The sequence below is a fragment of the Ranitomeya imitator genome, chromosome 1 (assembly GCF_032444005.1).
Source record: "Ranitomeya imitator isolate aRanImi1 chromosome 1, aRanImi1.pri, whole genome shotgun sequence".
Taxonomy (NCBI): domain Eukaryota; kingdom Metazoa; phylum Chordata; class Amphibia; order Anura; family Dendrobatidae; genus Ranitomeya; species Ranitomeya imitator.
This window is the reverse complement of record NC_091282.1, coordinates 681,647,766-681,657,735: the sequence shown is the minus strand read 5'-3', so window position 1 is coordinate 681,657,735 and position 9,970 is coordinate 681,647,766. Positions and strand designations below refer to the sequence as shown.

The following is a 9,970-nucleotide window of genomic DNA, read 5'->3' as shown; positions in this document are numbered from 1 at the left end:
TTTCTTTATAGTACTGTATTTATAAGCGCATTGGTAGCACCGGGCATGTAAGGTGAGAAATATTTAGGTGGTGCCCGCTCGACTTTCTTTTTCTGCCTATGGTGTTTTCCCATTTGTTTGGGGTTCTGAGTGGTGGCACGCCCATATATGTGTATATATATAGAGAGCATTAAATAATAATTATCTTCACGTTTATTCATTAGCAGTCTACAATATGGCTTATGATCTCAACACCCGGGAGGCCTTATGGAACAGTCAGAGTGGGGATATTTTTCTTGATACACCAGTAAATGAAGGTTCGGATTTTAATAAACTTACCCGAGAACTCATGGACACACATAAAACCATCACGAAAATCTGGTGGAATGTTCGAACTTTAGAACAGTATCTAAAATTATCCATTTTTCCTCGAGAATTGAGGGTGCAAATTTTTCCGGCCTGGGAAGTCACTCCGGTTTTTAAAAGCATCTGGGAGGCAGGCCTGGCACAGTGCTCAAGAATCATGCTTAATCTGTTATTACAACATGATAATGAGACGTTATCAACACTTAAACAAAAAATAAAGAATCTGGAGGCACAACTGTCGACCTATGACCCTATAACACAAGTACAGCCTTTTCAAAAAAATCTAAAGGACACGATTACGAAATTTGAGCAGGAAATCATGACAGGAAAGAAAACTAAATTACAACGGGATAAACAGGATTATGAAAAGGGTACAGCCTACAGGTGGAAACATTCGGGTAATAAAAGACCATTTTTTGCAACAAATCAACAGGACATGGGGGCCACAGCTGAGAGCAGTCTGAGCGATTTTTTAGCCTCAGACACAAGCGACACGGACGGAGGACAAGGCGGGGAAAGAGAAATAAGAAAAAACAGGCGACCACGCTATCAGCCCATGCTAGGGCAGAAGAAGAGCAGCAGGCGCCAGAAATAACTAATAACCAGCTCCAAATCATTAACCTATCAACATATACTTTGTCTGAGGCAGAGAGGTCAGTTCTTCAGAGGGGTCTCACTTTTTCTCCCATGCTAACTACGGATAAGTTTACCGTTATTAAAGATCTATATCTATTTTGCAGAAAAATTGTCTTGAAAGCATTACATCATAAACCAGAACTTTTTCCGGACTCCACAGCGACAGTAGATAGACGGGTTTTTCACGATCTCCTGGAACTCCTGAATGAAAACGATGACACTGCAGGTAGGAAAAGCTTTCCTCATAGACTACCCTCTACTACTACTCCTCCCTTGTCTCTCGTACCTTCGGTTAAAACCTTCTTTGAAGTGGTCAAGGCAGATATACATAAACTACCAATAATCAAAAATAAAGAACAAAATTTGTCAGTGACTGACAGGAAGGCCTTGGCTGGCTTAAAAACCAACAAGACATTCCTTATAAAGAAGGCAGACAAAGGGGGGAATGTAGTTCTGTGGCCAATAGAGATGTATTTGGAAGAGGTGTCTAAACAACTGACCAACATTAAGAACTATGTGAAATTGCCGTCGGATCCTACACTAGAATATAATGGGAAGCTGGAAAGGCTACTGGATGCAGCACTGATGGAGGGAGTGATTAGAAAAAGAGAAAGAGACTATATGTTTGTAAAAAAAAACAGTGATTCCCACATTCTACTTGGTACCTAAAGTCCATAAAAATCTCACGTGCCCTCCTGGAAGACCTATCGTCTCGGGTATTGGAGGTATAGGGGAAAGAGCCTGTGAATACATAGACTTTTTTCTTCAGCCGTTGGTACAGGATTTGCCGTCCTATATCAGAGATTCAACACATCTCATAGAGAAATTGAAAGATGTGAGACTGCCAGAGCAGGCCTGGCTGGTGACAGCCGATGTTTCTGCTCTTTACACCAGCATTGCACATGATGATGGATTAAGGGCAGTAGATCATTTTCTAAGAAGAGTGCATCCTGGGGAGCTCCCGCATAATTCCTTCCTTTTGAGCCTGCTCAGGTTTGTGTTAACACACAATTATTTTATATTTGATTTGTCTTTTTTCAAACAGTTATCGGGTACCGCGATGGGTGCCCGCTGTGCTCCTTCCTTTGCCAACCTTTTCATGGGTTTGTGGGAGGAGACCAGCGTGTACCCGTCGCGGGCCTTTAGAGAAAATGTTTTATATTGGTTTCGGTTTATCGATGACATTTTTTTTATCTGGGCAGGCTCAAGGGAGGGATGTGAGGACTTCCTCCGGATGCTGAATGATAATGTATATAACATTCATTTAACCTTTGAAATATCCTTGTCTACAGTGGGATTTCTAGATCTAAGACTCATCCGTCAAAATGACATCATATATACAGACCTGTTCCGGAAAAACACGGCAGCTAATGGATTATTGGATTTTAAAAGTTTCCATCCTCATCATCTGAAGAAAAATTTACATACTGGTCAATTTCACAGAATCCGGAGGAACTGTACCCTACAGAGTGATTTTTGCTCTCAAGCTAAGGCCCTCTCAACGCGTCTGCAGGCAAGAGGTTATCCGAGATCGATTATAAAAAATGCCCTACAGCAAACTAAATCTATCCCAAGGACACAACTGTTAAAACCGAGAAACAGGAAAGTGGATAACGAACTCAGGCATATAACTACATTCCACAATCATTGGAAGGAAGTCTCCGAATTATTCAGGAGACACTGGAACATCTTGAAAACAGACCCTAAGGTGACAGACCTTGTACCAGAGCGCCCTCTAATTACAGCTAGGAGGGCACCAAATTTACGAGACTCCCTCTCAAGGAGCCACTTTATTAAACCAACTTTGAAACTGGGCAGGGGATGTACCCTCAGAGGTATGTATCCATGCGGGGAATGCAATATTTGCTCGTTGGTAAGCAGGGGCTCCTGCTTTGCCAATCCCCTAGATGGGACTGAGTATAATTTAAAGGACTATATGAACTGTAAAACATCTAATGTGATCTATGCTTTGACATGCTCTTGCCCCAAGACCTATGTAGGACAGACTTCCCAGGAGCTTCGCAAAAGAGTACAACAGCATATCTCTAATATTAATTGCGCCAAACAAGATATATCCAAAGGCAAAATGGTTTCCACAGTAGCCATGCATTTTTTGCAGGTTCATTCTAGCAATACTCGGGATCTGCGGGTTACCGGCCTGCAGAAAATTCCACCAAATATCCGCAGAAGGGACAGACAGGGGGAATTGCTCAGACTAGAGGCCCGCTGGATATACCAGTTGGGATCAGTATCACCAGGGGGCCTCAATGAGGATCTCCTCTATACAGGATTCCTTCTGCCCTAGATGGGTTCATCATCTTTTTTTTTTTTTTTTTTTTCTCTTGGGATAACATGGTAAAATATTACTCACACTAGTGGACCAGAGTCCGTATTTTTGGACGCTTGGTTAACAGCGTTCTGTATTGCATAGATGCACAAACAGTTTATCATCTAGTGGAAAACTGATGCCCGTAAGGCAATAGATAGGACTTTTCTGGATCTTAATAAACACTGTGTAGGAATAACAAGAGATTTACTATTACCTTATCAAAAATGGAGTTCTAAGAACGAATCATTATAGGAATGACTTCCCTGTAGATATTGCGTAGGCATACTTAGTAATGGTGGTTATAGGGCTGGCGATGGGCTCTAGCAACAGCGCGTCGTGCAGGCGCAATAAGCGAACCATATCGGTAGATCAGCGTCTGGTTTCTAGGACGCCTAGAAACTATGAAGTGATGTATTTTGGTCGCACTGCGCAGGCGCGACTAGCGGACGCTTACTATCGGAATATGGTGCAGGTGTAAAGTATATCTACATTAGTGGACCAGCGTCTGTATCTCCAGACGCCAGGCAATTAGGGGATTATATTGCATAGATGCACAATTAGTATATCTTGCAGCTGGTAACTCATGCCCGTATGGCTTTACAATAGACATGATTTTCCCAGATTTTGATAGCACTGCGCAGGTGCACAAAGGAGATAAACAATTTTTTTTTTTTTTTCCTAATTAAGCATGGAGTTTTCCATAAGAGAAATATGTATTTTATAGGTATGATTTGTCCGCAAGTACTGCGCAAACGCATTCAGTAAATAGTCATTATAGGGCTGGCGCCGGACTTTAGTAATAGCGTATCATGCAGGCGCAAAAGCGGCCTGCATTGAAAGACAAATGTCTGGTTCCAGGACGCTGTATAATTAAGATGCATTTTGTTCGCATTGCGCAGATGCGGAAAATGGAGGACACCTATTGGACTGACATCAGGCCTCTAAGACGTTCGGTAACCAAGGGAACTTCTCACAAGTTTCACTTCACCAATCGGAGTCTACATTGCACAGCAGAGAAGGGAGGGGAACTGTGACATTATTAGACCGTCTACAAATAAGGACAGGTTTTACTTATCCCCACTCAAGACTTACTGACTGGTTCCTATTGGTCAGAGACTGCCGAACACAGGTGTCGGCATTAGCTGACCAATAAGTAAGTGCACTTACGCTACATATGCTGGACACGACTTGTATATCATCATTTCCCCTGACGAAGCCACCAGGAGTGGCGATACGCGTAGGGAGCTTCCAGACCAGGGCCGGCGTCAGCACCCGGCGCACCCGGGCAAATGCCGGGGCCCTGGCAAGACGGGGGGCCCGCCGGCCGCCGCTCGCCCATTGGTCAGCCGCCAGCGCGCGTCACTCAGTGACAGTCACTACATCTACATGATCCCGACAACGCGACGCGACCACGTCCCCCGGCGCCGCCGCAGGCGGCGCCTTCGCCTTGGCTGCAGGGGGCCGGCCGCCGGGCGGGGCACAGACAGCTGCTGTGTCTCTGACTCTGAGGACTGAGTGAGTCACTGAGACCATTTCAATAGCAGCTGCCTGCAATACGTCACCGCCGCCCGGCCCTGGCCTCACCATTGGAGAAGACACTTCTTCCGGTTCCGGGTCGCGCGACGCTGGGTGTGGGTCATCTCTCCTCCTTACATCCGGTCGGCGGGCGGAGAGGAGAGACATAGAGAGCTGCGGTTCGGAGTTGAGCAAGTTGGAGTGGACGTCCACCGTCCAGGCTGAGGCTGCGTCCACGGTCCACCATCCTCCAGATCATGATCCAGCACAGTCAGCCAGGAGGAGACTAGGACAGATCCGGACCGGCAGCCGCAGCGCCAAGCAGGAGGAGAAGAGGACGACGAGGGAATCTTCCAGAGTGACCGTAGTACGTGGGCTGCGCTGCTATATACTACGTGGGCTGCGCTGCTATATACTACATGGGCTGCGCTGCTATATACTACGTTGCCTGCGCTGCTATATACTACGTGGGCTGCGCTGCTATATACTACGTGGGCTGCGCTGCTATATACTACATGGGCTGCTATATACTACGTGGGCAGTGTTATATACTACATGGCTGTGTTTATATGCGATCATGAATAGGGGTATGTGTAAAAGGGGGGGCCCACTGAGACTCTTTCGCCCGGGGCCCTCAAAAACCTGGAGCCGGCCCTGTTCCAGACCCTGTCTCCTAGTGAGTATATTACTTATTTATCTTCACATGTAGTGGGTGATGCCTGTGGTTCCATTTCTGTCTTCTTTTTTTTTTTTTTCTCTAAATGTATCATAATATTGTTTATGTGCATTTCCATGCCCACAATATATGAAGGGTTCATTGTTTAGTACTTAGTGGACATATTAAATGGATATCTGCATGTTCTTAATTAGTCATCTAAACCTTGGGATATCATAGTATTATTATATATAACAAGAGCCGGATATCTATTTTGGACATTATTAAACCACGTCAGGACGGCACCACAGGACACTTATCTGCATTGCTCTGACTTTATACTATTTTGCAACTCACGGAGCTACGCCACAGGATTATTTTTCCTAGGGGGTCTGGTTTCTATCATGTCCCCATACAGAGGACATTGAAAGTAGTGTGTATAGGCATATGTTTTATGCTGTTTTTAATGTATGTTTTTAAAGTTTAGCACTGAAGTTTTGGTCTCAATAAAGATTTGTTTATATTGATTACATTGGCTCAGTGTGCACCTCTTTGCGCTTCTCTTTTCTTCTTTCTTTATAGTACTGTATTTATAAGCGCATTGGTAGCAGCGGGCATATATGGTGAGAAATATTTAGGTGGTGCCCGCTCGACTTTCTTTTTCTGCCTATGGTGTTTTCCCATTTGTTTGGGGTTCTGAGTGGTGGCACGCCCATATATGTGTATATATATAGAGAGCATTAAATAATAATTATCTTCACGTTTATTCATTAGCAGTCTACAATATGGCTTATGATCTCAACACCCGGGAGGCCTTATGGAACAGTCAGAGTGGGGATATTTTTCTTGATACACCAGTAAATGAAGGTTCGGATTTTAATAAACTTACCCGAGAACTCATGGACACACATAAAACCATCACGAAAATCTGGTGGAATGTTCGAACTTTAGAACAGTATCTAAAATTATCCATTTTTCCTCGAGGATTGAGGGTGCAAATTTTTCCGGCCTGGGAAGTCACTCCGGTTTTTAAAAGCATCTGGGAGGCAGGCCTGGCACAGTGCTCAAGAATCATGCTTAATCTGTTATTACAACATGATAATGAGACGTTATCAACACTTAAACAAAAAATAAAGAATCTGGAGGCACAACTGTCGACCTATGACCCTATAACACAAGTACAGCCTTTTCAAAAAAATCTAAAGGACACGATTACGAAATTTGAGCAGGAAATCATGACAGGAAAGAAAACTAAATTACAACGGGATAAACAGGATTATGAAAAGGGTACAGCCTACAGGTGGAAACATTCGGGTAATAAAAGACCATTTTTTGCAACAAATCAACAGGACATGGGGGCCACAGCTGAGAGCAGTCTGAGCGATTTTTTAGCCTCAGACACAAGCGACACGGACGGAGGACAAGGTGGGGAAAGAGAAATAAGAAAAAACAGGCGACCACGCTATCAGCCCATGCTAGGGCAGAAGAAGAGCAGCAGGCGCCAGAAATAACTAATAACCAGCTCCAAATCATTAACCTATCCACATATACTTTGTCTGAGGCAGAGAGGTCAGTTCTTCAGAGGGGTCTCACTTTTTCTCCCATGCTAACTACGGATAAGTTTACCGTTATTAAAGATCTATATCTATTTTGCAGAAAAATTGTCTTGAAAGCATTACATCATAAACCAGAACTTTTTCCGGACTCCACAGCGACAGTAGATAGACGGGTTTTTCACGATCTCCTGGAACTCCTGAATGAAAACGATGACACTGCAGGTAGGAAAAGCTTTCCTCATAGACTACCCTCTACTACTACTCCTCCCTTGTCTCTCGTACCTTCGGTTAAAACCTTCTTTGAAGTGGTCAAGGCAGATATACATAAACTACCAATAATCAAAAATAAAGAACAAAATTTGTCAGTGACTGACAGGAAGGCCTTGGCTGGCTTACAAACCAACAAGACATTCCTTATAAAGGAGGCAGACAAAGGGGGGAATGTAGTTCTGTGGCCAATAGAGATGTATTTGGAAGAGGTGTCTAAACAACTGACCAACATTAAGAACTATGTGAAATTGCCGTCGGATCCTACACTAGAATATAATGGGAAGCTGGAAAGGCTACTGGATGCAGCACTGATGGAGGGAGTGATTAGAAAAAGAGAAAGAGACTATATATTTGTAAAAAAAAACCAGTGATTCCCACATTCTACTTGGTACCTAAAGTCCATAAAAATCTCACGTGCCCTCCTGGAAGACCTATCGTCTCGGGTATTGGAGGTATAGGGGAAAGAGCCTGTGAATACATAGACTTTTTTCTTCAGCCGTTGGTACAGGATTTGCCGTCCTATATCAGAGATTCAACACATCTCATAGAGAAATTGAAAGATGTGAGACTGCCAGAGCAGGCCTGGCTGGTGACAGCCGATGTTTCTGCTCTTTACACCAGCATTGCACATGATGATGGATTAAGGGCAGTAGATCATTTTCTAAGAAGAGTGCATCCTGGGGAGCTCCCGCATAATTCCTTCCTTTTGAGCCTGCTCAGGTTTGTGTTAACACACAATTATTTTATATTTGATTTGTCTTTTTTCAAACAGTTATCGGGTACCGCGATGGGTGCCCGCTGTGCTCCTTCCTTTGCCAACCTTTTCATGGGTTGGTGGGAGGAGACCAGCGTGTACCCGTCGCGGGCCTTTAGAGAAAATGTTTTATATTGGTTTCGGTTTATCGATGACATTTTTTTTATCTGGGCAGGCTCAAGGGAGGGATGTGAGGACTTCCTCCGGATGCTGAATGATAATGTATATAACATTCATTTAACCTTTGAAATATCCTTGTCTACAGTGGGATTTCTAGATCTAAGACTCATCCGTCAAAATGACATCATATATACAGACCTGTTCCGGAAAAACACGGCAGCTAATGGATTATTGGATTTTAAAAGTTTCCATCCTCATCATCTGAAGAAAAATTTACCTACTGGTCAATTTCACAGAATCCGAAGGAACTGTACCCTACAGAGTGATTTTTGCTCTCAAGCTAAGGCCCTCTCAACGCGTCTGCAGGCAAGAGGTTATCCGAGATCGATTATAAAAAATGCCCTACAGCAAACTAAATCTATCCCAAGGACACAACTGTTAAAACCGAGAAACAGGAAAGTGGATAACGAACTCAGGTATATAACTACATTCCACAATCATTGGAAGGAAGTCTCCGAATTATTCAGGAGACACTGGAACATCTTGAAAACAGACCCTAAGGTGACAGACCTTGTACCAGAGCGCCCTCTAATTACAGCTAGGAGGGCACCAAATTTACGAGACTCCCTCTCAAGGAGCCACTTTATTAAACCAACTTTGAAACTGGGCAGGGGATGTACCCTCAGAGGTATGTATCCATGCGGGGAATGCAATATTTGCTCGTTGGTAAGCAGGGGCTCCTGCTTTGCCAATCCCCTAGATGGGACTGAGTATAATTTAAAGGACTATATGAACTGTAAAACATCTAATGTGATCTATGCTTTGACATGCTCTTGCCCCAAGACCTATGTAGGACAGACTTCCCAGGAGCTTCGCAAAAGAGTACAACAGCATATCTCTAATATTAATTGCGCCAAACAAGATATATCCAAAGGCAAAATGGTTTCCACAGTAGCCATGCATTTTTTGCAGGTTCATTCTAGCAATACTCAGGATCTGCGGGTTACCGGCCTGCAGAAAATTCCACCAAATATCCGCAGAAGGGACAGACAGGGGGAATTGCTCAGACTAGAGGCCCGCTGGATATACCAGTTGGGATCAGTATCACCAGGGGGCCTCAATGAGGATCTCCTCTATACAGGATTCCTTCTGCCCTAGATGGGTTCATCATCTTTTTTTTTTTTTTTTTTTTTCTCTTGGGATAACATGGTAAAATATTACTCACACTAGTGGACCAGAGTCCGTATTTTTGGACGCTTGGTTAACAGCGTTCTGTATTGCATAGATGCACAAACAGTTTATCATCTAGTGGAAAACTGATGCCTGTAAGGCAATAGATAGGACTTTTCTGGATCTTAATAAACACTGTGTAGGAATAACAAGAGATTTACTATTACCTTATCAAAAATGGAGTTCTAAGAACGAATCATTATAGGAATGACTTCCCTGTAGATATTGCGTAGGCATACTTAGTAATGGTGGTTATAGGGCTGGCGATGGGCTCTAGCAACAGCGCGTCGTGCAGGCGCAATAAGCGAACCATATCGGTAGATCAGCGTCTGGTTTCTAGGACGCCTAGAAACTATGAAGTGATGTATTTTGGTCGCACTGCGCAGGCGCGACTAGCGGACGCTTACTATCGGAATATGGTGCAGGTGTAAAGTATATCTACATTAGTGGACCAGCGTCTGTATCTCCAGACGCCAGGCAATTAGGGGATTATATTGCATAGATGCACAATTAGTATATCTTGCAGCTGGTAACTCATGCCCGTATGGCTTTACAATAGA

The 9,970-nt window shown here is 43.8% G+C and overlaps 2 long non-coding RNA genes across 2 annotated transcripts; both read left to right on the top strand.

Moving 5' to 3' along the window:
• The first annotated feature begins 974 nt into the window (after nt 1-974).
• On the top strand, nt 975-2,396 carry LOC138642161 (uncharacterized). The gene is made up of 3 exons (XR_011314004.1): nt 975-998; nt 1,086-1,207; nt 2,274-2,396. It is a non-coding gene; the product is annotated as an uncharacterized lncRNA (long non-coding RNA).
• A 4,516-nt stretch (nt 2,397-6,912) lies between these two features.
• LOC138642159 (uncharacterized) lies at nt 6,913-8,468 on the top strand. The gene is made up of 3 exons (XR_011314003.1): nt 6,913-7,049; nt 7,137-7,258; nt 8,326-8,468. It is a non-coding gene; the product is annotated as an uncharacterized lncRNA (long non-coding RNA).
• The last annotated feature ends 1,502 nt before the right edge of the window (nt 8,469-9,970 follow it).